Source organism: Calypte anna, chromosome 2 (genome assembly GCF_003957555.1).
Source record: "Calypte anna isolate BGI_N300 chromosome 2, bCalAnn1_v1.p, whole genome shotgun sequence".
Taxonomy (NCBI): Eukaryota; Metazoa; Chordata; class Aves; order Apodiformes; family Trochilidae; genus Calypte; species Calypte anna.
Genome location: NC_044245.1, coordinates 78,201,787 through 78,217,281, shown reverse-complemented (window position 1 = coordinate 78,217,281; position 15,495 = coordinate 78,201,787).

The following is a 15,495-nucleotide window of genomic DNA, read 5'->3' as shown; positions in this document are numbered from 1 at the left end:
GCCTTTCATCTTGATCCATGCATTTCTGAATCTATTTCCCATCTGTTGCTGAGTCCGTGTTTCCAGTTCAGGACTTTCCCAGACTCAGTGGTAATGTGAGCATTACTGGGGAGAAACATGATAATGGCTTTGTATATATTTATGCATATTTCATTTTTTTAAAAATTTTTTTTCATCATTATTGTTTCATTAAAGCTAGCTTAGGCTAGCTTCCAACCTGCAAATATCTTTCCTTATTTTCTTAGCCTCTCACTCCCTTTCCCTTTCTGGGGGAAAATAATAGAAATCTGTCATTTGGTTGATTGCTGGCCCAGCCTTGAACTTGGACAACTAACCACTGGTGTGTGCGAAGTAATTTCCATATTTTATATCAATAATTTAAAACATACTTCCCCTAATTACATGTATATCCCCATTCATGTTTCAGACATTAGCTTCCCCAAAATGAATAAACTGTTTAATATCTCTATACAGGTAAAATTCAGACGTTGCAACCAAGATTCTCTTGCAGATGGTAGTGATTCTTGATTAAAAATGTGCTGGAGGAACTGAAAGTGAGATCTATCCACCTGGAGAGAGACTTATCACAACTACAAACAAAGCACTGAAATCTTCTCTGAAATTTGGAATGAAGCCATGGTGATCCAGAGCTGTTGAGTTTCTCCAGCACTCTTTTTAACAGCTTCTTTCTGAATACTTCTGTGGAGGAAGGGAAGTGCCTTGGGAACCATATGGAACCTACATTTCCCCATCCATTTTTAGCTCAGTTAGGCCCTTTATCTGATTAGTCATTTCGTCTCATCAATCTCAACCCATTCCTAAATTAGCTTTTATCCTGCTCACTTCCAGAGCAGTCTTATTACTTCTATGTTGACAACTCTGGATACCCTTTGAAAATACTCTTGCTCGTACTCCCCACCTGGATTGCTGGCTTGTTTTCTGTATGTGCTAGTGCAAAAAAACCCTACAGTGTTTAAAGCAGCAAGCTGAGATAGTAGTTGTCTGCTTCTTTCTGCAGAAACCAAAATATTCTGCTTGTCTTACTGAGCAGCAGGGGAGAACTGGACATAGTTTCAGACTGAAAAACTTTGGCAGCAAAACTAAGGTGTCACACTATATTTGTAGCAATTTACATGCAGGGAAGTGAAAGCTGTCATTTCAATGGGAACTAAAAACCAACAATGGCTTCAGGAATCATTTTTGTTGAAGCCAAGAATTTTCATTACTTAAGAACAATATTAATAAATTCAAATACAAACTGCAGAATAATAAATTACAATTCCTAAAAGTCTCAGGAGTATTTTCATTGCCTAGCAAATCAAGCAGACCTTCAGACCACTCTACACTACTGCTTAGGTAACAAAATTGAGTGTCACATTAAAAATATAGTGCTCCAGCACTTCATTGAACTGTGAATCCATGAGACACAATTGTAGTGTGTATTTATATGCTCATATAAAATAAAATGAAGAATCCATTAAGTGCTTTAATGTCCCAGTCACAAATGAATAAAAGAGAAATAGATGTAACTGAAGAGCAGAACATTAAATTCACCTCAGTTTCTCAGGAAGGCAAATAGTTTCCTAAGAAACTGAAATCTATAAATAAGAATGATCATTCTCACAGCCACAGCTATGCTGGGCATCATGTAACAGTCTCTTCCTATGTAAGGAGTTCAGAAGTCCTAGCAATAGCCAAGGAATTGTGACTGGCAAGTGTTAAACAACAAACCCAGGTAAGTGGAAAGGCTTAATTTGATTCCATTCTTACTTATCTTGCTGGCAGAAAGATATAAAGCAGCCCGACTTCCTAAGTATAAGTTTTTGTAACTGCAAATTGAAAAGTACTTGGTTCCTTCAATTCTAGGCGGAGATGGCCCTTTCTTTTCTGATAATGATAACACAAAGCAGTTAAAATTTCTGAAATCTGTTACCTTAATTTTCACTTCACCAAACTGAGATATTTTAAGGCCTAACTGTTGAGCTATTCTGATGACTAATATGTCTTCAAATTTACTAAGAGAGAGGTTTAGTTTGAATAAGGGTTAAAAGTGCAGTACTGGGTGTCAAACCTGTGGAAATCAAGATTCCACTTAGGCTGCTTGATCTTAAACCTGAGGAATATTCTGCTGACTTGGGGCTTATGCCTCAGACAACATGAGAATAACATGACTGGAATCTTGCCACTCACTTCTGACAGTAGGAAGGCAACTCTAGGTATATCCACTGCTAAGAATTTAGGTATGGAATTCGTGAGTGGGGGAAACACAGACAGCTACAGACTGTAAGGTTTGGAACTAACACAAAGGGCACAAAACAGGACAGGGTCAGTTCTATGGCTCTGGAATCAAGAGGCAAGTTCACAGTGTTGCACTGCCTGGGAAGCCATACACAAAATGCCAACTGGGGGGAGTTCACCATCCCTCAAGCTGTCCATTGGTGTGGACAATACAAGCTGGTACAAGTCAAAACTGTGCCAAGGAATGCACCAGGAATTAAATGGCAAAGATTCTTTCATGCTTTTCTTTCACTTTCACCCTAATCCTCTGGATGTTACTGGTATAAATACAAAGGAAGGATGGGATTCTGCATGACCTAGAGATGCCTTAGTTTGGAAGCCAAAGACAAAAACTTCTTTTTTGGTTTTTTGTTTTTTTTTTTTACAGACGTCTACTCTTTCAAAGACAAAGAAGCTACTGTTTTACACCACGTATTACTAATGAAGTCCAACATTACTAATGCCATCTAATGTTAATGTCACTCATATAGCTGCAGATATTCAGTTCTTCCCCCTAACTCTACTGCATGTCTTATTTCCTACAAGAGTGCCTTAAGTGAATCCTATTCTAGTTGTTCAGTTCTTGAGATATTTCCCAGCAACCTTTTGTAAGGTGTGCCATTATTTATCACAATCACAAATGAATTGTTAACCCAAGTGTTATGCTCTTAACTTATAAAAAGGAATAACTGGTGGCACTGTTTTCTGCTTCAGGAACTACATATCTTTACATATTTACCCTCTTGTACTTAGTCATCCATTTATAATTAAATGTACTATAGGCCCTGAATTGTTCAGCTATGTCCTCATGCATTGAAATACATAAACTGTGGAATTTACTGTTAAATTTCATTTTTTAGAACTGTCGAATGAACTTGGGAGCTATGAATTCAGGTAGGCATTCAGAAAGGCTTTACTTCTTCTCATGACTTGTGACAATTCAATAAGAACTAAAAAAAAAATAATTTTGTACTCATATATTAACAATTTTGAATATTTAAATTCTTTTGTAATCTCAATAACCACAGAGACTCTTTTACTGTTCTGATGTTCTCAGCTAGTAATGTTCCTCATATATCTACTCCAGCCCTGCTGTACTGCCATATTCTAATTCTTGCTGTTTCCGAAAAAGTCAGGAAAACAGTCTGCTTGTCACAGAAACTCCCAGCACAGTTCCATCCACATTCCTATTGTTGCTGGCAAAGATGTGGAGACAAGAAGAAATCTGTACATGGAATTGGTCTGTGGCATGCCACTAGAGTAATAAATATGATGCCTGTGATAGTACTTTATCCTTCACTTCCATTTGTAGTGAAAACATTTCTAAGAAATAATTAAGGGAAACATCAATGAACATGATTCTAAACTAAGCCTCTTTAAAAAAATTAATCAGCTTAAAAAAAAATCCTTGTTATCCAACCTAATTGTTAAATTGTTAGATTATGTACTTTGGTGAATTACCTATGGATTACTCAGAAAAATTCTGCTTATTCTTCTGGCTAGTCGCATCTGGAACTATTAAAAGAAGGAAAAAAGCACCTAACAAAGAGACAAGTTAAGAAAATAAATTTTAGAGCTCTTCAGACAGAAAAGGTACTAGACAGCTACTGTAGTTGAGGCTCTATGAACTAGGCAGGCCAAGAGGGTCATTTGAACTTCTGCTTTATATAGCCAATAACACAAAAAAATTGAAACTTAAGACTGTCTAAATCATGTCACATGTTGCTTGGTTAGCATTTGGGTTTGCTTCCATTTGAATACTAATGACTCCAGGGAAAACATTGCTTTCAGCATAAGGTAGAACTGTTCAATTATTTAATTTCAATGCTGATACTAACAAAGGAACCAGTAAATGTAATTGGTTTTTATTTGTTTAAATTATTGTCTAATCTTGATAAAAGTCTGTGTATTAGAGTTCAAACTGGGAATAAATTCTTATTGCCAAGTGCATTTGATTTTAATCTCTGTTTCAAGTTCAGACATATGTTTTTCTTTTTTTTTCTTGTATTTTCAGTGAGTGCAGGAGATAAGTTTGCTTTGATGGTGAGAGGCAAGGAGAGGCTTTACAATTTATTTTCGGAGTTTGGCTATATGGTATTTCCAGGAGCCTAGCAAGACATTTCCAGTTATCTTGAATAATACTTTACTATAGCTTAAAGAAATGACAGTTAAACAAGGAATTCTATTAAAGCCTACGAAGCTCATGAATACACAGTACCCCACTTTCACCAAAACTTATGCTATTAATTGCCAAGTAATTAACAATAAAACCTTGATAATTTATAAATTGAACAGAAACAATCATTAAATATTGGCTACCATTAAGAATCAGCTCATTTATAACTCTAACCATGAAAAAAAAGAGAAACTCATAGCATTAAGCTGTATTGTCAACACAGTTCGAGGATGATTATTTAACATGAAGATTTTTTCCTTTTGTCTGATTGCGATTTCTTTGATGCATCCTATGAATATTGCCTCTACTCCTTTTATTGTACAGCTCTATGACTATTTTGGGTTTGGCTTTTGGGACCCCCCTTAATTCAATGGATAGCTACAGTTAGATCCCCTAAGGATCTAACTTCTTCTTACCCATGTTAAATAAAGCCAATTCCCTTAGTCTCTTTATCTGTATCCAGCAATTCCAGTGTTAATTCCAATGGACTCCCTTCAGTCTGTTGATATTTTAATTACTTCTATGTATTATGTAGCCTTAGATCTGAGCTTGACTCGACTCTGAACAAATTCTATCAGTGCTTTCTTCTTTGGTTTTTCAACAGTTTTCAGTCTCCAAGCAAGGAAAAAAATGGCACAGGTTGACAACTGGTTTAAGTCAGAGCTTGAACCTTACAAGTAGTATGGATGCAACCAGCTCACACTGTATCTGCCTAGCTAACAAATCACTGCAGGCTTTAGTAACAACTGTGGGGACTTTCCTTTAAGATTCTGGGTGTAAAAGGAAAACCAAAAATAGTATGTGAGATCATCCTCACCACATAATTTAAAAACATAATTGGACAGCATGTCATTAATTGTCCAACTAAGAAAAAAATCATTCACAAGGGTGTGTGCTAGGCTTTTTTTTCAGCTAATGTTCTATAAATGTCTGATATCTGAGGAAGTTATATGAAAAAGTGATATCACCATCTACAGAAACAGCAGCATAATCCTTCTCCTTCTAAGAAACTCTTTACGGTGGGTTATAACATAGCTGAACTCAATGTTTTGGAGCTAACATTTTTATTCCATGTGCTTTCCTCTGCCTTTTATTTTATGTATTTGTTTTCATTAAATTGCTGAAATTTCTGCAGATAAGGAAAGCAAGGAAATATGCCATTCTGAGAAGAAAAAATACACTATCCTAACCTGTTTTGTTAATGAACTGAACCCTTGTCTCAGATCTTATAGTGCTGCATGGAATGTTGACAAGTAGTATCACTCTTGCAAGACTTAGCTTCTTCACCCCTAGAAGAGACTCTTTAGTGTTTGGCAATTAAGGTTTTTTGCAACCCCGTCTGCACTGGAAATGTGCTTTGTGCTTTTCTAGCCAGGACTTATGACAAGGAGTTATTTAAGCTTCCTGACTTTTACTGGAAAAGTTAATGTACATTAAAAAAGACTCACCTCCTTGGACGAAAGGGCCAAAGAAGTAATTCAGTCTTTTGATCTGGTTACAGTTTTGTAAATACACACCCAACTTTTATTTCTGATTTTAAAAAATTCTTCTATGTGATATTTTCAGTAGGGCCTTCTGAGACTTAAGTGTTTTAAGTAGTATTTGCTTAACATTTGAAACTATCTTTTCTGAAATAAATGACTCACTATATTTACCACATTTTGCATAGTTACAGTACAGTCAGAAATTTCTAACAGATACTTATCTACCTCAGATACAGTAGATATTCTTCGCGTTCTTTTGCCTTGAATGGAAAAATACAGCCTTGATAAAGAATACTGTAGCTTCTACGCAATTTTAAAGAAGAGTTATAACATTGTCACCTCATGCTTGTGAGTAATCACTGGAGAGAAATTGGTAAAAGCAAGTCCTGCTGATCATTTCAGATGGTGTAAAATGATAAGAAAATGTTAATATAAGTACAACAAGTATAAGTATATAAGTATAACAATATAAGTATAACAAGTATGAATATTTTGGTGAAAAGATTTTCAAGCCTTGCAAGGTCTTGTCAAAGCTCCAGTAGCTTACAGCATTTTGTGCCTCCATCCAGACAAGAATAAACCCCCAAAACATAATAAAATTAAATATAATATTAAAAATACTCATTTAGGTCTATCTCCCAGTAAGGGTAATCCTCAAAATCAATTTGGATCCAGTATTTCCTAGGCTAAGATAAACAGCTTAAGAAGTACAACTTTCTAGCACACTTCCTTCAACTTCCAGAACTCATGTTTTTGTAATCTGAGCCAATAAATTCAGGGGTCTTGACAAGATTTTGCTGCTTCACCATCTGAAAAACATTTCCATTATTCCTTTATAGATAACGGCATGAAACACAATGGATATTACCCAGTTAAATGGAGATGGAATCACACTGTTCTATGGTTTGATAGAAGAAATTAATAGTCTGATCAACTATTAAGGTCTGAATAAGTATGTGACCCTGCTTGTGATAACATTATTCACAGCATTAGTACTAAAAACCCCACCAGTTTTTAAGTTTACCTTAAATTATAAAAGCACAATCAAGTGAAAAATAGCTATTATTTCTATTTTATACAGAAAAAGAAATCATAATCCATAGCCACACAATAATAATTCTACTTAGACCTGATTCCAATTTGCTGCATGACATGGTGTATTTGTCTCCTGTTCAAGTGTGTAATACCTTACAAGATTCCTGCCAGAGTTCATAGTAGCTTTTAGATCTTTTAGGTATGCTCAGTAGGATGCAATATGTGCTATTATCTGTTTTAATTTATTATCACAGTACTGAAATAGGGCTGAGTAAGCGTTTGACAGAAATACTTTCTAATTTTAGCTGAGGTTTGCATTCATTGCCTAAATAAAACTCCAGTCCCCATATACAGAACAGAAATCAACTGCTACTTCAGAAATGACTATTACAAGAAATATTTTTTTTCTGCTAAGTTGCAAGTGGTGATTTCACCTATAAATAGAAGGATTCAGAAAGTTAATAATTACAGAATACAGAAAAGTGAAATTTGTAAGAGGAGACAGATGGCATACTGTACAGTTCAATTTTCATGCGAATTATTTAAATATAGAATTATTGAATTGATACAGCTCACAGGATACCTAAATAAATTCTTATCTTTCGATATTCCTGGATGTGAGTGACAAATACCCAATGTGACAGATGCCACAAGACCATCAGATAGACAAAGGCTACTTTTAGTAGTTATAAATGGAGCCAGGAATTCTGTCAGCACCGTGTCCAAAAGAAATTTGGTGAACTAAAGGATACTCTCCCAAGAGTCTGAAATGTGTTAAAATCCATTAAGACCACATACCTATGGTATAACTATGCAAGTGAAAAGTCTTTTAAAGTGTCACTGTCCAAATCTCTTCTCCTCCCAGAAGGAACACTTGAAATAGTCAGAGAGGCAGAAAATATACTAATGCTTAAAGCTTACAAAATTGTCAGTTCTGTCCTGAAAAAACACTGTTGCAAATGACAAGGTTGGGACTGGAGAGGTATAACAAGCACTAGGGGCAGTGTCAAGATCCATTTACATCTCTCTAATTTACAGGAAGACATGGTCTTAAATTAAACTTTACTTATGAATTCATTAGGAAGGAAAACAAGCACATTAAATATAGGCTCAGTGCCCTTGGCACAGGCTAGTCTGACATGAATTAACTCATTCATCAGTTCAGTAATTCATGACCCACAAGTACTCCAATTTGTAAGTCATGCCAATGAGCAAAAATGTTACCTTATGAAGGGGGGGGTTGCTCAATCTTCCTTCTTCCTCACAGCACTGGTGGCCCTGTATCAAATGAGTAAGCACAGAACCCTCAGCAATCCGGCTGCTGTTGGATCCATTACACAAAATCTTTTGTGTAAGCTGATGTGTTTATACCTCCCAGCCTTGGAATTTTGGTCTATGCCATTTCTGTAAGTTGGTGGATACTAGAGACACTTTGGGAAATTAATATGCAGCAATGTCCACTGGAGACCTCCTGCAGATGATAACAGATGTGTAGTGATCTTTATTCATTCCTGCCCTTCCTGCTCTGCCTACGTGTCACTCTTGCATTGACCTAATGGCACTGATTCCAGGCCTTAGTGTGAGCTGTGTGTTAGGCCAAAACCTGGGTGGGACTTGAGTGGACGGTCACAGGGAAGATACTTAGATTCGTATTTCCTTTGCAATGTTGTATTGGGTTGGTGCAGTGGTGTTTTGGAAGGTGGAGGGCCACAGGAGTAGCTCTTGTGAGAAGATGCTAGAAGCTCCCCTGATGCCAGTTCTGGTCCCACCAAGAAGTATGGGAAGCCGGATGTGCCTCTGGGAGTAACATATTCAAGAAAGAGAAAACAAAAACTGCAAAAACTTTTTTTAAAAAAGGACTTGCAGAGCAGAGGAAAGGAGGAAGTGAGAGACCAATGCCAGAGAAAAGACACCAAGGTCAGTAAATGAGAGGAAAGGTGTTCAAGCAGAGATTTCCATGCAACATGTGATGAGATGGCAGCTGTGCCCCTGAAGCCCATGAAGGAACACGGTGGAGCAGTCCCTGAAGAAGCATGGAGGAGCAGTCCTCGAAGGGCCACAGTGGTGTATATGTGGATTTGTAGCCCCTGAAGTGTCACAGGTGGGCAGACGTGAAGAAGCAGACTGTGCAGGATCACAGAGAGGGTCAGATGTGGCTCTGCAGCCGTGTAGGACCCCGTGTCAGAGGAGGTGACTGCTCCCGCAGCAGCCGTGACTCTGTGTGCAGCCCAGGCGGGAGCAGCCTGTGCCTGAGGGACTGCACCTGTGGGAGGGACTCATGTCCCAGGGGTTCCTGAAGGACTCTCGTCCATGGGAGGGACCCCGCGTTGGAGCAGGGGAAGGCTGTGAGGAGTCCTCCCCCTGAGAAGGAAGGAGCGGCAGAAACTCCGTGTGGGGAACTGACCCTAATCCCCCTGCCCCTCCCCTGTGCCCTGAGGGGGAGGCAGCAGGGAAGGGATTCAGACCCAGGAAAAAGGGAGAAGGTATTAAGATGTGGCCATGTTTTCTCTTTCTTCTGGTAGATTAAATTAATTTTTCTTTCCAAGTTGAACCTGTCTGTTTTTTGCCTGTTACCATAATTGGGAAGTGGAAACCTTCCTGTCCTTGTCTCGCTTAATGAGCCTTTGGGTGGATTTTCTCCTCCCTGACCCAGAATGGGGATGGAGGTCGAGTAAGTAGAGGCCTTGTTGGTACCAGCTGGGCCTGAACCATGACAGGTATAAATCGACTGCTCCTAAACCAGACAGGCACTTGCATCTCATTTTTTTTTTACTGCAATGCTGCTGACCAGAGTGAGAAGTGCTTTTCTTGGTGATGGCTTGCTGATCATTAATTGAACCTACCACTCTTCTCACAAAGGAATAGTGCAAATACTGAACCGAAGTCACATTTATTGAGCTGATTACAGCATACTGCAAGAGGGAAATAAATAATGCAATTCCTCCTTTTATCTGCCTAAGGCTATACAGCAAAATATAACTTTAGCTCAAAGGTTATTACAACCTTATTTCTTCATATTTCTACAACAACATGTCATAATGCTCTGGGCCTTTCTGCACTTACGAAAGAAGCACATGCATTCATCAACCATTTGCCAACTTCCAGTCAACTGGTACCTCTCCAAGTTCCCAAGAGCATTGAAAAATCATTGAGAGAGGTATTGCTATGACCTGGCTAGCTCTTTGAGTACCATTGGATGAATCCCATCAGGCCCAATTGACTTATAAGGACCCAACTGGAGCAGCAAATCCCGTACAAGTTCAGGGCTGACTGGGAGATTATCTTTTGCACAGTAATGGTTCACTAGCCTAGGGCATGGGGGGTGCTCAAGCCCATCGTCAGTGTTGAAGACAGATGTGAAGAAAACATTAAACATCTCTGTTTTATCTGTATCCCTATTTATGAGGTGTCTGTGATGATCAAGTAATGGACCAATATTGTTTCTGGCCTGCCTTTTTTCCATTGACATTTTTTAAAAACCTCATTTTATGATCCCTCACAGTGCAAGCCAGATTCAACTCTAGTTGAGCTTTCGTTGCATGGATTTCTGCCCCACAGTGGAAAACAGCATCCCTATAGTACTCCCAAATCTTATGGACCAATTAGTTCCAATGCCCCTGCATGGGCAGGGACACCTCCCACCAGACCAGGTTGCTCCCCCATCCAACCTGGCCTTGAACACTTCTAGGGAGGAAGCACCCACAACTTCTCTGAGCAACCTAAGCCTGTGTCTCACCGCACTCACACTGAAGAATTTCTTCCTGATGTCTAAGCTAAATGTTCTTTCTTCCAGTTTAAAGCTGTAACCTCTAGTCCTATCACAACATGCCTTTGTAATAAGTTCCTCCCTAGCTTTCCAGTAGGCTCCCTTCAGATACTGGAAGGCTGCTATTCAGTCTCCTCAGAGCTTTCTCTCCTCCAGGCTGAACAACCTTAACTCTCTCAGCCTGTCCCCATAGGAGGTATACTCAATCAATTCAACAAATACATCTCATAATAGATGCATTTAATGGGTGGACCACTGTGGATAAGGAACTGGCTGGAAAATTGAACTCTAAGATTTGTGGTCAATGGCTCAATACGTAAGTGGAAATCAGAGACAAGTGCCGTTCCTCAGAGATCTGTATGGGGACTGGATCTACTTAACAACTCTGTCAATGACATGGATGGAGAGGTCGATTGCACCCTCAGCCAACAACACCAAGCTGTGTGATGTGGCTGACATGCTGGAGGGAAGGAATGCCATCCAGAGGCACCTTGGCAAACTTCAGAGGTGGGCCCATTTGAATCACATGAAGTTCAAAAAGGACAAGTGCAAGGTCCTGCATATGGGTCTGGGCAATCACGAACACTAATACGGGCTGAGCAGAAAATGGATTGAAAACAGCCATCAGGACAAGGATGTGGGGCTGTTGGTTGATGAGAAGCTCAGCATGAGCCAACAATGTGTGTTTGCAGATCAAAAAGCCAACTGTACCTTGGGCTGCATAAAAACAAGTGTGGCCAGCAGGGATAAGGAAGGTGATTCTCCCCCTCTACTCCACTCCTGTGAAACTCCACTGAAGTACTGTGTCCAGCTCTGGAGTCCCTCAGCACAAGAAGGACATGGATGTGTAGGGGCAAGTCCAGAGGAAGGCCAGGAAGATGATTGGAGGTCTGGAGCACCTCTCCTAGGAAGAAGAGTTGGGTTTGTTCAGCCTTGAGAAGAGGAAGCTCCCAGGAGACTGTATAACAATCTTCCACTACCTGAAGGGGGCCTACAGGAAAGCTGGTGAGGGACTTTTCATAAGGTCTTGTAGAGACAGGACAAGTGCTAACGGCTTTAAAACAGACAAGGGGAAATTAAGCTAGACATGAGGAAGAAATTCTTTAGAAAATTCTCCCCTAATTTTCTTTACAAAAATTTTGGTTGTCCCATGCCTGATGGTGTTCAAGGCCAGACTGGATGGGGCTGTGAGCAACCTGGTTTAGTGGGAGGTGTCCCTGCCCATGCAGGGATTTGGAACTAGATGATCTTTAAGGTCCCTTGCCCTTCTGCTCTTCTGCCATCTTTCTAGATCCTGTAGCCACATAAGGTATTTATGGCCAAGTAGGCCCAGCTGCGCAGATAGTCCAAGCAACAGCACCTTAAAAGATACCTCAGCAAGTAAACATTAATTGCTGTTATCTTCTATATTTTGCTATTGTGATTGGTTTTGCTATGGTACAGACTGTTATAGTACCAAAGCCACTTGTCTTTAATTTTGAAGCTTGATGGCATTACAAATCAGATCCCAACACTGTCCGTTTGCTGCATTAAATTCTAATATGTTCTTAATCTATATTCCAGTTCTTTCATCCAAACTTCAATAAAATGCTTTTCTAGGCAGTCACATTTTTTTCTCTAACAAATTGTCTAGAACATGTAAAATTTTCTTACTTGCACTACCTAAATTTTAAGCTTTTTAGTCATAGTAATTGCTATACTTTGCAGTATATCTCATCTATAGTACTCTTCAATAATAATATTATTATGTTTTCTTGTTGCTCTTTGAATTTTCAGTGTTTTTCAGTATGATTACTTTTCAAGTGTGGAGTCCCTGTGGGGAGCAGGGACTATTTTTCTAAAAAATGCTGGAAAATTTAGTGGCCACCCAGCAGTACTGCTTCTAGTGGAACATTAGAAAATCAGATACACTAAATTTACAGCTGCAGGTATGTTAAGCTTTAATGCTAGGCCAGCAATTAAATGGCTGACAGATGCTTTCTGTTAATTAATTTCTCACTTCGCAAAAAGGGAAACACAATAGAGAGACTTTGGGTTGGAAACTAAACTATACAGCCTTAATGAAATAATGATGAAAAGAAAATTATGAAATATACTAAAAAATGTTCAAATGTATACAAGACCAATAAAATGCATCTTTCCCCTTTTCCTACCCCAGTAATGCTCATGTCACTACTGACGCTGCAGGGCAGACCCTAGGAAAATCCCTGACTGGACTCAGGGACTCAGTGGCAGATGAAAACTGGGCTCAGGAATGCACAGACTGGGAATGCATAGATCAGGATCAAAGGAGGGTTGCAGGTGTGACACCCTTCCTCTTTTTTTTTTTTTTTTTTTTTTTTCCCCAGAGCATAAGTTTAGCAAAACCAAGCAGTCACCTTGGTTTCTATAGGAACATGTATAAGCAAAAGTCTTTCTGCATACCATACTGTTACTTCTGCAATAACTAGAAACATAACATGTTACCAGTCCTAAAAGCAGACACTGACTGAAAAACATGTTCTTACTTTTATAAAGTGCAGTGGCTTGGAAGAGACTTGACAGAAAAATAAAATTACTAAAATGAAAATAGGTTCTGTCCTGGCTCACATCAGGACAGGGTACCAAAGGCAAATTTAGTGTCTGATGTGGTGAGGAAACCAGCTAACTCAAAGAAATTTGAATTTGGGAGCAAGAAGACAATCTGAATAGACAAGGAAATAAGACACAACAGGACACAAGAAGGAAAGGACAGGGATCGGTAGATGTTTGAGAGGAAACTGAGTAGGAAATGGCAAATTCAGAAGGAAGACAAAGACACATGATCATTTTAAGTATTCTAGGCTTCATATATAACAGATTTAATTGTTGATAAAATAACTAGCATATGTACTGCTCTGCAGTAATCCTTTGTGGTGCAGTTTGAGAAAGAAAGAATGCTTTTTGGATAATGCTGTGCTCAGTAGCAGGATGCCAGGCCAGGAAGAGGATGCACAATATGATACAAAAAAGGAACTCTTACAAGAAAAGGAAAAAAAAAAGGAAGTAGAAAAGAGTATGCTAAGAAGAAAAACCAAATTGGCAAGAAAATATATTAAGAAGAAATACTAATACTCCTTCAACCAATGGTTAGATTCCAGGAAGTCAGCAAGAGATGTTTTCATTGTGAATGGTTAGAAGCTGTTTAGAAACACTTGCATTTCTGAGCTGAAAGAGGTGTCATTTCCAAAGCACTGATTTTGTAATCTACCAATGTACAGAGCACTTCCCTAGACAGAAAAGTCAGACCAAGAAAAAGTTCAAATTACATGTGCAGTCAGGATGCAGAACATTTGCCTACAACCCCCAAGTATCCTTTGCTTTGACATAAGCACAGGATTTGTGCCAGCTTATCCTAAGCTTTTTGTTACAACATTTAAATACACATCTTATTTAATTGTTGAGCTTAGTTATTAGAGAATTTAGGCAGAACAGCTGAAAGAAAGATAAGCTAACTGCATCTAACTAATTTCTCAGGGACAGCAGATCCTTTTTCAGAAGCTGATGTTTATGGTGGTTATATAGGCAACATCAGAGTTAGATCAATTTGCTTAAGTATCTCACTAGCATAACCTCATGAAATAAACATTTTGACCTCTGTTGGTAGGAAGTGCATGTGTTTCATAAAAATATCTTGATTTTTATGAACTAAGCACAGAGGTCATTCTTTTCCTTTAGGAATTCTGGAGTAATTATGCAATACTGCAACATATATTTTTATGGAACAAACCAAATTAACCATATTAAATACAGCTTCTGGAAGATAAAACAAGTAGTTCTTATTTAGTCATTTAAAATTATAAAACTGTAAAACATATGTAAGTGCATATATATATATATATATATGACAGACCTCACACAGGTTTTACTTATAAAAGCCATTGCATAGAGATTCAGCAACTGTCACAGCCAGGCAGCTTAAGGAGAGAAGCCACCACGTTCTGACTCTAACCCCCTGTCCCCAGCTTTTCTTTGCCTTTGTCCTCACTGAAGGAGCTGAAGAGAAACTGCAGCAGTAACGAGAGCAGGAGAGGAATTAAGAGTTAAGGAGTGAAACTGAACCTGAGAAAAGGGAGAAGAAAAAGTGTTATCTAAAGCATTTGTCTTTCTGTTTCCCACTACTCAAATTAGTAATTAGTAATTTTACTTTATTTGGCAGTAAATTAATATTCCCTGAGTTGTGTCTGTTTTGCTCACAGTAATAACTGGTAAGCAAACCAGTCTTTACCTTGTCTTTACCTTGTCCTTCCCATTCTTCCTTTTTTTCTCTTCCTGTACCACTGGAACTGGCTGGGCAGCTGGATCTGTGCTTGGCTGTCAGCTGAGCCAAATCCACCAGACCAGTAAATCTCAGGAAGAATCACTTTATTATTGTAGAATAAATACTGAAACTCCCAGCAGCTTTCAATGGCACCCAGTTTTCACACAAATCATTTTTCAAAATCATTCTACCTAATTCAGTTAATTATTTTTGTGTAAAATGTTCTTAGTCTCAGATGTTTAAGGAGCAGTTTTGACACGAGGGTTTGACAGAAAGAGTGAGAGACTTCTGTGACAAGAATGAGAAAGTTAATCCTCCCATCTGGTATTTTTAAATCATTAACAATATACTCCTTCTCATCCTGGTCACTGAATTATGGGACACTTATTATGATATAGTGTTTCATGTCTTTGTGTCTAGAGTAATCTGTCTCTTTTTAAGGGACACTTTGAAGGGCAAGGCTTTGACAAGTACACCT